Source organism: Amblyomma mixtum, chromosome 4 (assembly GCF_055824585.1).
Source record: "Amblyomma mixtum isolate Tamu chromosome 4, ASM5582458v1, whole genome shotgun sequence".
Taxonomy (NCBI): domain Eukaryota; kingdom Metazoa; phylum Arthropoda; class Arachnida; order Ixodida; family Ixodidae; genus Amblyomma; species Amblyomma mixtum.
The window spans coordinates 36,398,976-36,414,365 of NC_143015.1; the positions used below are offsets into that span (position 1 = coordinate 36,398,976).

General features: G+C 48.8%; 1 pseudogene; it reads right to left on the reverse strand.

Annotated features, from left to right (window-relative positions):
* Window positions 1-11,171: 11,171 nt before the first annotated feature.
* LOC149346131 (uncharacterized) lies at window positions 11,172-13,754 on the reverse strand (annotated as a pseudogene).
* Between the last annotated feature and the right edge of the window lie 1,636 nt (window positions 13,755-15,390).

The following is a 15,390-nucleotide window of genomic DNA, read 5'->3' on the forward strand; positions in this document are numbered from 1 at the left end:
CTCGTCGAGGAAAGCGATCGTCGTACCTTTGTTTAGATGCCGGTATTCTTCGGTGAAGTTGGTTAGCAGCACCTGGGCTTGGCCATTTCGGATTTGGGCGACTCCCCTTGCGACGCCCAGTCCTCGATCAAGGAGTAACTGGGTGTTCCCCTCGACGACGCCTTCGGCAGTTTCGACGTCTCCAGTACCTATGCAGGCGAAGACACTTGATCGGGGCGGCACGCTCAGTACTTCGTCAAGGACGTTTAAGGCAACGCGATGAGTCGCTGTCGTCACTGCAGATATGGCTTTGTCCGTGGAAAGCTTGATCGACTTGGATCGAAGGTCGATGATCGCCCGATGTTCATTCAGGAAGTCCATTCCTAAAATCACGTCTCGCGAGCATTGCTGTAGGATCAGGAAGGTTGTCGCGTAGGTTCTCCCATTTACAGTAACTCTCGCGGTGCAGCGTCCTGACGGCGTAATCAGGTTACCACCTGCGGTGCGGATCAGCGGGCCATCCCAAGTTGTTGTTACCTTCCTGAGTCGGACAGCGAGTGGCCCACTCATGACGGAGTAGTCAGCTCCGGTGTCCACCAAGGCAGTAACCGCGTGATCGTCGATCATAACATCAAGGTCACTTGTTCGCGTTTTCGCATTGCACGTTGTCTTCGGTGTACGATCTCGGCTTCGTCGAGTAGTGAGGCTGCGGTGGGCGTACTGCGACGTTACTTCACTGGGCAACGGTAAAAGCTTCAAGTCTGGCCGCGTCGTCGTCGTCGTCGTCGGTGTCGTCGTCGTCGGAGCTGTCGTCGTCGGTGTTGTCGTCGTAGTTGAGGTATGGTCTTGAGTACTCGTCGATGGAGGATCTTTATCATTGTGCTTAGAAGCAACCTCACCTCCAGAGGCTGCTTTATTTAGTTTAACCTTCGGGGGCTAACCGGCTAGGAGATACAAAGCGCGGGGACGATGGCGACGGGGAACGTGATAGGCGGCTCGGCGATGAGTATTCTTCCCGACGCAAAAACTCCTCGATTTCGGCTGGACGCTGGCCGGGTCGGGGTCGTGGAGCGTCGTAAGAGAATCCTCGGATGCCCACTCTTCTGTATGGGCAGTGCCGGAGGACGTGACCGGCTTCGCCACAGTGGAAGCATAGTGGGCGGCGCTGGTCGGGAGTTCTCCACTCGTCGCATTTCCTCGGCTGCGCGCGTCGCTCGTAGGACGGGCGGGTTGGGGCGAGTGGGCGGCGGTCCAACGCAGCTGGCTGAGGGCGATAGGGGCTTGGGTCCCGTCGTCGAGGGGCAGGACGGCGCACAGCTGCGGCGTAAGTCATGGCTGGGGGCTGCAGAGGCTGCGTGGGTGTCGGCGTCACACCCAAGGCCTGTTGAACCTCGTCCCTGATGACGTCCGTGAGCGATGAAATTTGCGGCTGCGTTCCCGTTGGCAGCAATCGTCGGAGCTCCTCTCGCACAACTTGACGTATAACATCCCGCAGGTCATTGCTGTTAGCGGTGTCCAGGCAGCTTGCTGAGAAAATGCGCTGCTGGCGGTGATACTGGCGGGCTCGGGCATCCAGAGTTTTTTCCATCGTGGATGCCTCTTCTACAGATTCCGCGACAGTTTTCGGTGGGTTTCGGACGAGGCCGGCAAAGAGTTGCTCTTTAACTCTTCGCATGAGCAACCTTACTTTTTCTTCTTCCTTCATGTTTGCGTCGGCACGCCGGAAGAGACGCTTCATTTCCTCAGTGTACACAGCAACGGTCTCGTTTGGGTTGTATGCGCGACTGTAGCAGCTGCAGGGCTCTCTCCTTTCGCACAACGTTCGTGAAGGTCTTTAGAATCTGCTCCTTGAAGGTTTCCCAGTTCGTGAGGTTAGCTTCCTCATTCTCAAACCAGACTTTTGCTGGTCCCTCCAAGGCGAAGAAGACGTACCTAAGTTTCGTAGCATCATCCCAGTTGTTGAAGGTAGCCACACGGTCGAACTGTTCCAGCCATTCTTCGGGGTCGGCGCCAGGCGAAGCGTCGAAGGTTGGTGGCACCCGGGGCTGGTGAAGAATGATTTTAGCCGTCGGCTGGGGCAAGCTCATGGTGGACGTTCCTGCTGGCTTTCGTTTCCGGGTAGGGTCAGGCAGAATCCCGAACTCAGGTGCGTCTCCTAGCAGACGTCGGCTTGCGCGGTGGACTGGACTCAGGTCCTGCGGTGAATGACTCGAAGGGCTGGCGTCGCGACTTGCTGGGGGTGTCCGGTACATGGAAGGCTACCCAGCACCTCCACCAGATGTCACGTGTAGTGACGGCAGTCCAGTGGTCAGGAAGACACAAGAAAGACTTGCATCTTGAAAAATTTAGCGCGACACACAAGGACAGAAAGAGTAGAGTCTTCCTTTATAATTCTACGTGTTTTCGAATAAACTTCCAGTTGTTAGTCAGCGCTCGTGTCGTCTACTCTTTCTGTCCTTGTGTGTCGCGCTAAATTTTTCAAGATGTATGTTAACCAACTCGCCCAATCTGCAGTATTGTTAAAAGACTTGCAAACGAAGCTCTTTATTTGGGCTGACTTGCGCCCGCAAAAGAACTGGGGTCCGATTCTCGATATTCACATTCGCCTGTCGGCGCCATATTGCCTCTCTGATTGGCTGTCAGAAGTGTCAATCGCCGTCAATGGGCGTGTCAATCAGGGTCGGTTACACGAGCACTTTTCGCGGTGACGTCGATTTGACGTGGCATTGAAAATGCATTTTCGTAGCGCTATTCTTGGTGCCCGGCTGGTACATATATGTGATTGTGAAGGGAAAAGAAGCTACAAGTGGTCCGCGCGAGAGCACTTGCGCTCGACTTGCCAATTTGGAGAAAATAGCTGCACACCGGAAATGGCAACTTCCTAAAATCTGATTGGTTGGAATAATATCACTTAAATCACGTGATAGGCACACATGTTGGAGTGATGTCTGAATGACGTTTCATCACGTTTACGTTGTGCCCCCATTGCAAAAAATGGCTGAAATTCGCCGCCATCATTTCGCCCGGCGAAAGGTACCCGAATCATGCAAATGAGTTAGTGAAATGTTGATTTATACGGCGTTAGGTAGCCGCACTTTAACGGATATTTATTTCAAGACAAAACTAAGCTCACAAAAGTCTTGTTTTGATTGTACAATGTAATGGTATGGCGTTATAAGAGCACATCTGAAATAAGCAACCCTTGAGAGCGTTAATAGTGAAGGCTTAAGCGTACAGCCGCATGGGGGCGCTAATTGCTCTCCCGTTGCAAACCCTTCGCTCGCAGTGAGAAATCATCCCTCCGTGCGGTTAGTGAAAGCGCGAAAATTGCTCGAATGGCGGTGCCGGCGCTGCGATTTGCTGCTCCTTGCATTCATTCGTCGTTTGTTAAACCCTAGAAGTGCGAAAGGTGAGCGACTTTCGAGGTCACCGCGATGCTTTCGAGTTGTCTCTGACTAGACAGCTCGTCTGCGCAATCACCTGACGAGGCATATGGTGTGGTGGCTATGCAAGGATGCATTGCGGCGAGAAGCACTGCCGACCTGTCGAGCTCTGAGGGGCGATCGCCAGCTGTGAAACGTGGCAGAACGGATGGGCTTTGCGCGCGTGATGAGCAGATGACACGACAGGTGTTCGCGCGACCGAGCAACAAACCCCAGGAATGTGTCGGGCTTCTCGACGAGACATCCGTGTGTGTGTTTAGCGTCATTCTCATTCCTTTTGCATGCATGCTGCGAATCCAAAATTTTTATTCGGCATTTCGCGCTGCTTTTTTCATCATACTGTTTTCAGTTTTTGCACACGGCTCAAGTTGAGAAAACAAAGTCTAGCATGCTAGTACGTTGGTCGATTGCTTTGTTTTTGGTGTTGATGAATGTGATAGGCAGCATAGGTGAAATCGGGTGGAAGGCGTCGCTTCCTTAAGTGTGGAAAAAAAATTGCGTGAAACTCTAAAAGAATACTATACCCTGGCTTAAGCATTATTAGTGAAGCACTCAAAAGTAATTTTGCTATTCAAGGTAATATTTTCATAACAGTGTTACATCATCAGTTACACAGCAGTCACGTGGAAATGACCGTAGGAGGGTGAAAAAAATCATCTCTCTTAGGGCGCACGAAAAACAAACATGTATGACTCTTGTACATTTTATTTACAGGTGTGTTGTTCCTGCCGGTGAAGATTCCAGCTCACTCGAAGTCTGCGCGGGATCCATCCATGACCCGTTTGTGTGCAATCTCTCTTCATGTGCTGCCCGCATGGAAATCGTCAAACTGGTGAGCAGAGCACGCGCTTAGTGTGTTGGGGCAAGCATTAAGGGATAACATGTTTGCCTTTAGTAAGATTGCGTACGGCTAATGATATCTGATTGCATTTATATATAGTTTATTCAGCAAGCAAGAACAGTGTAAATAGAACCACATATGAAAATAATGTAAATTAATCATGTCTGTACTTTTCAGGTGACAGCGGAGATAGGTGTGCATGACACGCAGTGTTGTTCTGTGGTTTTGAATTTCTCTCAGTGACCGCAATGTCAAGGTAGCCCCATTTCGATTGGTGCAAAATGCGAAAGCATGCATATACTAAAAAACTCAAGGTAGCCATAAACAGTTAAACATGTACCCTTCCTTGCAGTGCATTCTGTAGCGGTTTTCTTGAGTATAAAAAGACTGTAGTAATTATTTCTGAGCATCAGTTTGGGAAATCTGCCATCAAGTACCTCTAGCTATATAGAAACAATTTGTTTTGATACTAATGATTGGTTTTGCAGTGAGCGTATTTCACATTTGTACGTAAAACTAGACTATTTTTGAACACAATGTCTAGCTCGTTGGGAGATTTCAGTGCACAGCATTGATTAGTGTGCAGGTGATGGTGTGCATCTTATGCAGATGTGGCAGACAACCCTCACCATGGGGTCTCATGTGCTCCGGAGCCAGGATACCAGATTCATGTTTGGTCACTTCCCAGCTGGTCTGGTTGCCAGCTGAGTGGCCATACCGGGCTCCTGAGGTGTCTGCAAAGGCCATGGTACAGCATGATCAAGAGTCCTCTGCGAAGGTCACCACAGCTTGCATTGTGCAACCCTACGTATTCATCCACACTCAGCTGCAGGACCATGACACCACTCGCAAGTGGTGGTAATAGCAGGAGCAGCAACATCTACAACAAGGAGGAGGACACAGCAACATTTGGATTCTGCCTGACAGACCGGAAGTGCATGATCAGCAGCTGCGTGCAGGAATTGCACTCACTGCCACGGTTTTGACGTGTAGCTATGCCACAAGTAATCAGTGTACATTTGCTTTGCTTCAAGTTTGATGGCATACTGCTGGAAGCTGGTGAAGTCTTCATAATTTTGGTGTTCTTCATTAAACTGGACCATATTGGTGGTATTCATGACAGCAGAAATCAGTTTTGTCTGGTGCTGCAGTTTTTTGTGAGTCAGGAAGTGTCCCAAGTGTTTTCAGCCTTCCGTCTGCCAACTTGCTGAGTGCGTGCTTCAACACATGCTTTGGTGATTGTGAAGAAGTGCTTTCCTTCGTGTGGTGCCTCCCTATGTGTTCTGCTTGTACACAACGCACATTTTATTTGGTGCTTAAGTTCAGTGAAAGACAGGAAGCCACCAAAATGTTTTCCTTCTAGCACCAGGGTGTTCACTGCACATGCGTTCACCAGTGCTTTTCTGTTTGCTTTGGTGTTTGTTGAGAGCCAGTAGTCCACAACATCCTCAACATACAGCATGGTCGCTGTGTCTCTAGTCATTTACAACATCTGTTCTTCAGGGTGCAACATGCCTTGTGTGGTACTGTTTGTGTGATAAGATCGCAACATGCTTTGTCTCATGGCATCTGGTTGCCTCTGTGTGCTTGCTTTCGACTGCCTCTTTCACATGCTGCTTGTAGTTATACAGCAGTGAACTATTTTTCCTGAAGGAAAAGTCACGTAATTGTTTCATGGTCATTTTCCCAGATGAAAATGCAAGGCCTGGCCAGCGTCTTCACACGTCTACCCATTCCCATCTTCTAGCTCAAATTTGTACCCGTGACGAAAACCTAGAAATTGTACATTAATTCAGTTGAAGGTAAATGGAGGTATAAATTATGCAGCTGGACGTAATTTGTGTTTCAATAATTGTTCAATAATTGTTCAATGGTTCAATAATTGTACTGGAAATGGATCATAATAGTCGTAGTAGTAGTAGTAAACTTTGTTGATCTTTCTGGGCTACTCAGGCGGTCTTCCCAGGCTTGGGATCTTTTTCTCTTTCCAGGATTTGTGGTCTGTGTTCTTTTTCTGTGCTGGGCCATCAACCTTGAATGCATGCATTGGAAGATCACTGCCCTCCTTTCCTCCCAGTGAAACTCTGTTAGATCCCATTTTCATTGGCATGTTCCCTTGCGTTTTTCTTCATGCAAATTGGGGATGCTCTTTGGTCATTTTATGAAAAATCCGAGACAACCTGCTCACCCCCTGAACCCTTAGTGTGACTGGACCATATCAGTGTACGTGCTGCCATTTTTCTGTTTAGCAATGGCGACTGCTAGCTTCTTAAGTTTGCGAACTAGGCAACACTAATGTGCATGTATACCACTGTCAAACGGTTATGAAAGACGGGCCTGTACCAAAAAAATTCTTATCTGTGTAGACGAGATACATTCGTCAATGTGTATTGTTGCACTAGGTAATGATTCGCAGTTAGGCTGCATAATGAATTCTAGGATGCATGAAGTTCAGTGATGGAAATAAATTATTTTGCCAATAATGGCTTCCACAAACTTTTCACTCTGCATGTAAAAGACACCTCAATTTTTTTGAGCAAATTGCAACACCTAAGAGGCAATGCAACTTGTCTCGCTCCCCAAAAATGTAGGGGCACACTTAAGCTCAGCATTCATGGGTGTGACACAACAGTGTTTATGGCTCCCTGCAGCGGTTTCTCTTCACACACACAGTCACTGTTCTTCATTCGTGTTCACACATTTATCACAGTTGCCTCAACACAGGTTCCCAATTCTTGTCTTTGAACTCTTCCACACTGCAGTTCACCTACGTAATGTTATTGTAATTAGTTTCTCACTAATTGGCACATCTCTAGTTCACTGCAGTAATTACAATGCTAGGCTTCAAATTTAGCCAACAGCACCCGCGCATCACTCCCCCCCCCCCTTTGTACCTCAGCAAAGTCAATGTGCCTACATGGTCTAGTTCGTAGCGTGCCTGGCTGGCGATCCAGGGGTCATGGGTTTCAAGGCAGACAGAAATTTATTAATTTTCTGTACGTAAAATCTATTATTTTATAAAGTGAAGTAGTTTCAGACATGTACTGACGTTTGATTCAGATTACAAATCCTCTTTTCAGTGACTTTCACTGCGGACATCCACGCGTGAAGCTTGTTTTTTGACGCAATACCGGCTGGATAACACTGGGTCTTCTGCAGAATCGCAGCCTCTCTCCTTGACAGTGGTGTGTGCAGGCTTTCCGTACCTTTCATTTCTGGTTGCACATGGCACCCAATAACTTCTTAGCACTAATTGTGATGCCATCACATACCATACAGCACAAATAATATTACTTTGTGGTAGTCAGAAAAAAAAATTATTCTTATAGTGTGAAAAAAGAATAGCAGCCTGTTTCCACCTGACTTGGTTTGGTTTCATACTTCTGCTGGAACTTAAAGAGAAATTAGCCAGCAAAGCTGTACAAGATGGTAATTTTTCAGGGGGCTTAAATTTTATGCACAGGCACTTGCAATGGCTCCAATTTCATCAACATTTTGCAACCTGTTATATCATTATATTGGTGATGAATAGTTCCGGTTCATTAATTTAACACTCTCCTCGTGGAAACTCTGAGTCAAACTTGCTTACCATTTTTCAAGCTGCCTTAATCATGCTCAAAAAAACAATTTACCCTCCATGCGCACACACCACTAGGCATTTTAATTGTTTTATTTTTATTTTTTTCATGCAGTGGAGTGTAATACATACATAGAAGGGAGAAATCTCCAACCTGTCAGTTATGCTCAAGCACCAGAGTGGATTTTAAATGCACATATCAGGCTTGCCCAAACAAAGCGAAACCTCCTTTCCAAGGGATGGAATCACAGGAGCGATGGGAGGCTGCTCTGCGCATTGCATCATGGTCTGGGCCTTGAAGGTCGCCGCAGCCAAACAGTGCCTGGTCACCTAGAGTGGCCTGAGGGCAGTCACCGACCTGTTCAACACCCCTTCACCCACCCTCACCTGATCCACTGAAGTGGGACTAATAAAGTTATTACCAACCAAGTGCTCCTTCCTGCCAACGTGCTTCACCACAGTAATTTTGAACTGCTTCATTGAACAAATAATCTCTGAGCTGTACACAAGCTTTGTTCTCAGTACAGGTAGGCCCTTTGTTATTGGAATGTGGTAATCTACTTTTGCAGAGCAACTTCGATTGGTCCTCAGTGTCCTTTCAGACATTTGCCGACATTTCAACACCTACATCTGGTGTGGTGCCCTTCACTGAACTGTAGATGTCATATTTTGAGTGTACATAGAGGGTTGTCTATTTTAGTTCACAGTAAAGGAAAGTACTTTGAGAGTGAACGCATTTCTTTGAGCATTACTCTCCTGTAGTGCACAATAGTGGCATCACAGGGTCTTTATGCATCAGTGTATGGTGTAAATGTTGCCTAACGGCATTGTGATTCACCACTCAGAGAGAACCAACAATGGCCCTGATATGTGTGTGGTCAGGAGTGTGCACAGAGGGAAAGTCATGCACTTGCACATCAGGCTAGAAACATGACTGAGGCCTCTTGTAGATTGCTCGTGGAGTGCACAGGGCTTGCCAAAACCAATCCACATCATCCAGTGTTATCATGCTGCATTAATGGACCTTCTGCCAGAATACCACTGCTTGTCTGTGATGCTGCCTCCCTCAAATACTGTGGGCCATGTTAGCCTTGCATTTCTTGCCCCCTTTGTGTGTTATCTTGCTGCTGTGCATGCTTGTGCTTTTCTTGTTGTGTTGCTGTTCTTCCTTCTTAACTCACCATCGTTTTTATTCTCCTTCAGCTCCTTGACCTGACACCGAGGCATGTTCAGGCTTAATATGACATGTGCACTAGATAATACGCGTGTATGTGCATCCTATGATAATAACTTGCATTCACGTTAAAGAACCCCAGGTGGTCGAAATTTCCGGAGCCCTTCACAACGGCGTCCCTCATAGCCTGAGTTGCTTTGGGACATTAAACCCCAATAAACCAAACCAATAAGTTGCATGAAGCAAATAAAGCAAGTGTCTTGCACACTGCATTAGCTGTTTGTAATGTGGCATCACCCTCCACTTTCACTATCCTCTTCTTTATTCGTCCCACTCCCCAATGTTGAGTAGCATATGTGAAGATATCTTTTTCCAGCCCACTTCACCTCTCTTGACATCACACATTGCCCTCTTACAAGGAATCTTGCTGCATTGAAAGGAGCTGCCTGGTGCTGCTGTGGATGCATTACTGTTGTCCTACAGCAAAGGAATTGTAGGGATGGGCATGACAAATTTTGTTTCACCTCTCACATTTTGGTGCGTACTTGCATCACACGAGGGGTGTACCTGCCTATATGCCCTTGGTAAGTGCTGTGTGCTCATTGTTAGACAGAATTAAAGAGATTGAGGGCCTTTTCAAACATTGAAATTAAATAGCATTATTGAGAGCCTTTTTTTATTTGAATGAAATAATGTACCTGCCACTCTACGCCATGCATTCGTGAGGTGCTTTTACATAAAGTCCGTGAAGTCTGCTTGCAGGCAGACTTAGTTAATGTTCACAAAGCAAAAGATGAGTTCCATGTCCTATTCAGATTAAGTGAAACGCCAACACTGTGAAATACATGCTTCTGTTGACAGTGGACTTTTAGCTGTGTCTGTTTTTCTTTAAGCACTGGCGGGAAACAATATCTCCCTATTTTGCTTTCGCATTTGACGCTTTTGATAATAAGAAGTACGCGCTCATAGCGTTGCACTTGACGCGATTCGCAGTCGCGTTTCGTGCGCGGCCGCTTGCAAACGTAACCAAGGGTAGCGTTAAGTTCTATGCACCTGAAGAAGTGAAACGGTGAGGTAAAGCTTTCCAACGCCACTGACGCGTTGAGGTTACGATCGAGAGCCAGCCGTTTCTCCGCCAATTCCTCTCCCCGTGACGCTGATCGCATCTCACAAGTACGGAGACGCGACACGCTGCGCGATGGCTTCGGGCAATAAGCGGTCGCTCTTATTTCCGTGACGACCGGCCACAGGGTCTTTAAGGCCGATTCACACGACGGACCGTTCGCCCGCGGACCGCGTACTACGTGTCCATGCGTCAGCACTTTGAGAGGCGCGTTGCCGGCCGTGAGAGGCCGCGGCCGGCAGCGCGCCTCTCAATGTGCTGACGCATGAACACGTACTGCGCGGGCCGCGGGCGAACGGTCCGTCGTGTGAATCGGCCTTTAGCGTCGCATTCAGCACCATCACTCAGCTAATGTGTGCGGCGAGTACGCCGAGACCGCCGCTGCCGCCGCCGCAACGCATTTCACCGTCCATCACTACGGCGCTACTGGCTACTGTGCTAACTCACCTTCGCGCCGCAACTCGGCGGTGTTTTTTGTACTTGGCGCCAAGTAGCAGACGACACTTTATTTTTTTGTCATACTTTTTTCTTTATTCTTCAATGTCGTCATTCTATTCTGCTGTTACGCATTTTCGCACCGCCCCGATTCACACGTCACGGGTACGCCCCGCTCATGGCGGATTGGCGAATATCGAGAATCGGGCCCCTGGATCACTCGGTGGCGGCGTAAGCAACAAGCGTGCGCGTCAATCGTCGAACTACGAATGTCCGCCGCTCGCGGCATCGCTCAATTTAAAGCCGGCAAGGAAACTTCCAGATAACAGGTCAAGATCATCTATGGTAATCTAGAAAAACCTAGATGCAGCCTTTCATGGCTGCGAACAATCGAGATTAGTCTGGTCGCTTCTCGCGCCACGAACAAAAGTGGTAACGACCCTTTCCTGCTGCCTTGAGCGTGAACGAACACACACTGCAATGATACGTGGCAATATACAGTGCGCTGACGTACTCAGTCATGCGCAGATTATGCTGCAGCGAGTGACGTCAGACTTGCTCGGCTCTGCTACATCTTCCCTTCTTCGAACAAACCGGGTTCAGCGTCGCTCCGGTAGAGGGTACCGACAAGGTTCACGTCGCAACCTTGTGCTTCGACGTAGCTCTTGGCCGGGCTCTGTGCAAGGGTCTTCTTGAGGGGCGGAACTGGTTTCCTGTTGCGGACCCATCAGTCGTAGATGTTCTCGTGTGCGACGAATTTCCCTGCCGTCTTCAGTTTTGAGGATCGCCGAGCGAGGTTCGTTAGCTGGCCTGAGGCCGACAGCTGGAGACCAGGTCCGGTTGATTGTGTCATACACGGTGACCTGCTGGCCTGGTGTCGCAGGTGGCAGGTACCTGCTGCCACGGTTGTAGTACGTGTTTTGGCGTTGGCGTATCTCACGAAGCCGACTGTGGACCACGTTGCTGGGTATAGCTTGTGGCTCCAAATGGCTTGTAGGCACCGGGAGAGGAGTCCGTGTTTGGCGTCCCATCAGCCTCTGCACAGGGGACTGTAGCACATCATCACGCGGTGTATTGCGCCATTCCAGCAAAGCCATCTGAAATGCAGGCGTTTTAAGGGAACATTTTTTTAGAAGCTTCTTGGCTTCCTGCACCGCTCTTTCCGTCATGCCGTTAGACCGCGGGTGGTAGGGGCTTGACGTGACTTGGGCGATACCTAGGCTGTTCAGAAAATCTTTAAACTCACGGCTGTTAAAGGGCGGTCCATTATCACTGCATAACTTCACAGGCAAGCCATGAACAGAGAAAATTTCAGAGCACCAGGAGATCAGCGAGGTTGCTGTGGTGGTGCGAAGTTCCCGCAGTTCGAAAAAAAACGAGTAAAAGTCGACGATGAGGGCAAATTCGCGACCTTCGTAAAAGAACAAGTCAATGCCAACAACTTGCCAGGGTAGGGTGGGAACGTCGTGACTTAAAAGGGGCATTTTGGCGTTTCGCGGCTGATTTTTGAGACACACCTTGCAGCCTTTGCAGAATTGATCAATGTCGCTTGCCATGTTCGGCCAGAACATTACGTTCCTAGCCCTTGCCTTCATTTTATCCGCTCCAGCGTGTGCCGCGTGAAGGAGGCGGATCATGTCGTTTCTTTTTGACTCCGGTATCATTACCTTGTTGCTGCGAAACACGAGGCCATCCTGCGCGTGTATCTCGTCGCGGTACCCCCAGTAGGGTCCGAAGTTGCTCTGGGACTTCGAGCTTATGAAGAGGCCAATCTGTCTCTGCATATTCCCGCAGCTTTGTCAGGTTGGTGTCGTCACCGGTTGCTGCAAGCAGGTCTTTCAAACAGTGCTCGGAGGCTGAAACGCAATCAAGAACATTGACTTGAAATTGCTCGTGTTCTTCCATGCATGCCTTACAGGGAAAACGGGATAAAGCATCTGCTAGGAACAGTTCTTTTCCAGGTTTATAAGTCACGATGATGGGGTAACGTTGCAACGTCAGTCGCATGCGTTGCAAGCGTAGCGGGCACTGGTATAGTGGTTTACTGAATATGGCCTCCAGTGGCCGATGGTCTGTCTCAACTGTCACTGCATGCTGTCCAAATAGATAATCATGAAACTTTGTGCAGCCGTGCACTATCGCGAGAGTTTCCTTTTCTATCTGAGCATATCTTTGCTGGGAATCTGTGAGTGACCGTGACGAGAACGCAAGGGGGTACGCTTCTTGCATCAGGACGGCGCCTACCCCGAACTGACTTGCGTCAACTGATAAGGTAACTGCTTTCTTGGGGTCAAAATAACGAAGGATCGGGGCTGTTATCAGGGCCTGGCGCAACTTTTCAAAGCTTCCTTGCTTTCCGTCCATATCCATGCAATTTCTTTGCGCAGCAAAGACCGAAGAGGGGCGGTCAATACAGACATGTTAGGGATGAAACGTTGCACAAAATTTATTGTGCCCAGAAAAACTTGCAGTTCCTTACTATTCTTTGGTGCTGGCATTTCCAGAATATCTTGCACGCGTTGTGGATCTACTCGCGGGCCGTCCACAGTGAGCACGCGTCCCAGATAGCGTACCTCGGTCTGGAAAAATGAACATTTCTTCAAGTTCAGTTTCAAGTTATGTTCGCGACAGCGTGTTAAAAGAAGCTGTAAGTGGTAGTCGTGCTCTTCTTTTGTCTTGCCCCATAATAGGATGTCATCCATTACTACTGCAACGTTTGGCAAACCTTCTAGCACGCGATGCATCGCTGCCTGAAACACTTCCGGGGCTGAGGCAATTCCGAAAGGCATGCGCAGGAAGCGATATCGTCCGTAAGGTGTGCTCATTGTGCACAGCTTCGAACTTGCGTCGGTTAGTTTGATTTGCCAGAATCCTGACGCTGCGTCTAGAGTTGTAAAGAACTTTGCTCCGGCAAGCCTAGGCACAACATCTTCAAGGGTCGGCATGGGGTAGTTCTCTCGTAGCAAAGCTTTGTTTAGTGCTGTAGGGTCTAGGAAGATGCGCACTTTTTCTTTCTTAAGCACCGTGACCATATGACTGGACCATTCTGTTGGCTCATTTACCTTGGATATGACTCCTTGTTCTTCCATGCGCTGGAGCTTCTCTTTGACTTTTTCTCGGAGGGCCACCGGAACTCTCCTCGCCGGCACGACAACTCCCACGGATCCGGGCTTTAGCTTCATCGCGTACTCAATGCCTTTTAACTGCCCCAGTCCACTGAAAACATCTTCAAACGATTGCGCTGCTGGGTGCAACGGGTCGGCGTGCACATTTTGCACGCGACAAATAAAACCGAGGCGTTCAGCAACTGATCCACTGAGAGTCACGGGCACGTGTTGGTCGACCACGAAAAACGTCTCTTCGTGCATTTTGTCGTTTGCGCGCAAATGCAGCCTAATTTTTGTTTTGGCCAAAGTTTTATGGCCGAAGAACGCTGTTAACGTTACGCGACACTCTTGGTGCGGTTTGCTCCGCAGTTTGTCGACATCCTTGCTTGAAATTACACAGCAGTTAGCTCCTGTGTCCAGCTTGCACGTGTATGGGCGTCCTTCGATGTAAACTGTCGCGCTCCAATGGTCTGAGGCTAGGGCACCGACGGTCAAAGTTTGCAAAATGAAATCACTGTCATCGTCGTCTTGCAGTTGGCGCACTTCTTTTTTCGAACCTCTGTCCTGACGGGGCGCCAGTGCTTTGCATGCTTGAGCGAAGTGATTACGCCCACCGCAATTCGTGCACACCTTCCCTTGAGCCGGGCACATCACGCCACGGTGAGTGAGATAACCACAACGACTACAAGGCCGTTTTCGCGGCCCGACCGCATGGACTACTGCGTCGCCCGCTGTTTCGGTGCCGTCCCTGATTTCCTTAAACTGCTCCTTTCCTTGTTCGTGGGCTCGGCATATTGTAACTGTCTTCTCATACGACGGGTTTTCGGCAATAAGCTTTTGCTGTAAGCCTTTGTCTTGAACTCCCAGGATAATCCGGCTGCGGAGCAAGCGGTCTTCCAAGTCTCCGAACTCGCAGTTTTTTGCTAGTAGCTTTAGGTCTGTCAGCCAGTCGTTAAAAGGTTCCCCTTGTTTTTGGTCTCTTGATCCGAAGCGGAACTCATGGAATGTCAGATTCGTCGATGGTTTGTAGAATTCCTCAAACTTTTCAAACAAAATGTCGACGTCGTTCTTGTCCTTTTCCCCGTCGAATTTGAAAGTGCTATAAGTTTTCCTGCCGTCTTCTCCAATCGTTACCAGTAACGTCGCTGCTTGCACTTCTTTAGGCTGTTTGCTTAACTGGGTGGCCGTGGAAAACAGCATGAACTCACTTTTCCATGTTTTCCAAGCAGTCCATGCGTCGCCCCAGGTATCCAGTGGTTTCGGGGCCGGGAGCAGTGTCGACGGAGCGGACATAGTGAATGGGCACCGCTGCCACCATGTGTACGGGCCGTCATCGGGTGATGAACAACGTTTATTCCCGATAAGATGGCATATATATACAGTGCGCTGACGTACTCAGTCATGCGCAGATTATGCTGCAGCGAGTGACGTCAGACTTGCTCCCTTGTTCCCTTAAAACAAATTGCGGTGGGCGTAATCACTTCGCTCAAGCATGCAAAGCACTGGCGCCCCGTCAGGACAGAGGTTCGAAAAAAGAAGTGCGCCAACTGCAAGACGACGATGACAGTGATTTCATTTTGCAAACTTTGACCGTCGGTGCCCTAGCCTCAGACCATTGGAGCGCGACAGTTTACATCGAAGGACGCCCATACACGTGCAAGCTGGACACAGGAGCTAACTGCTGTGTAATTTCAAGCAAGGATGTCGACAA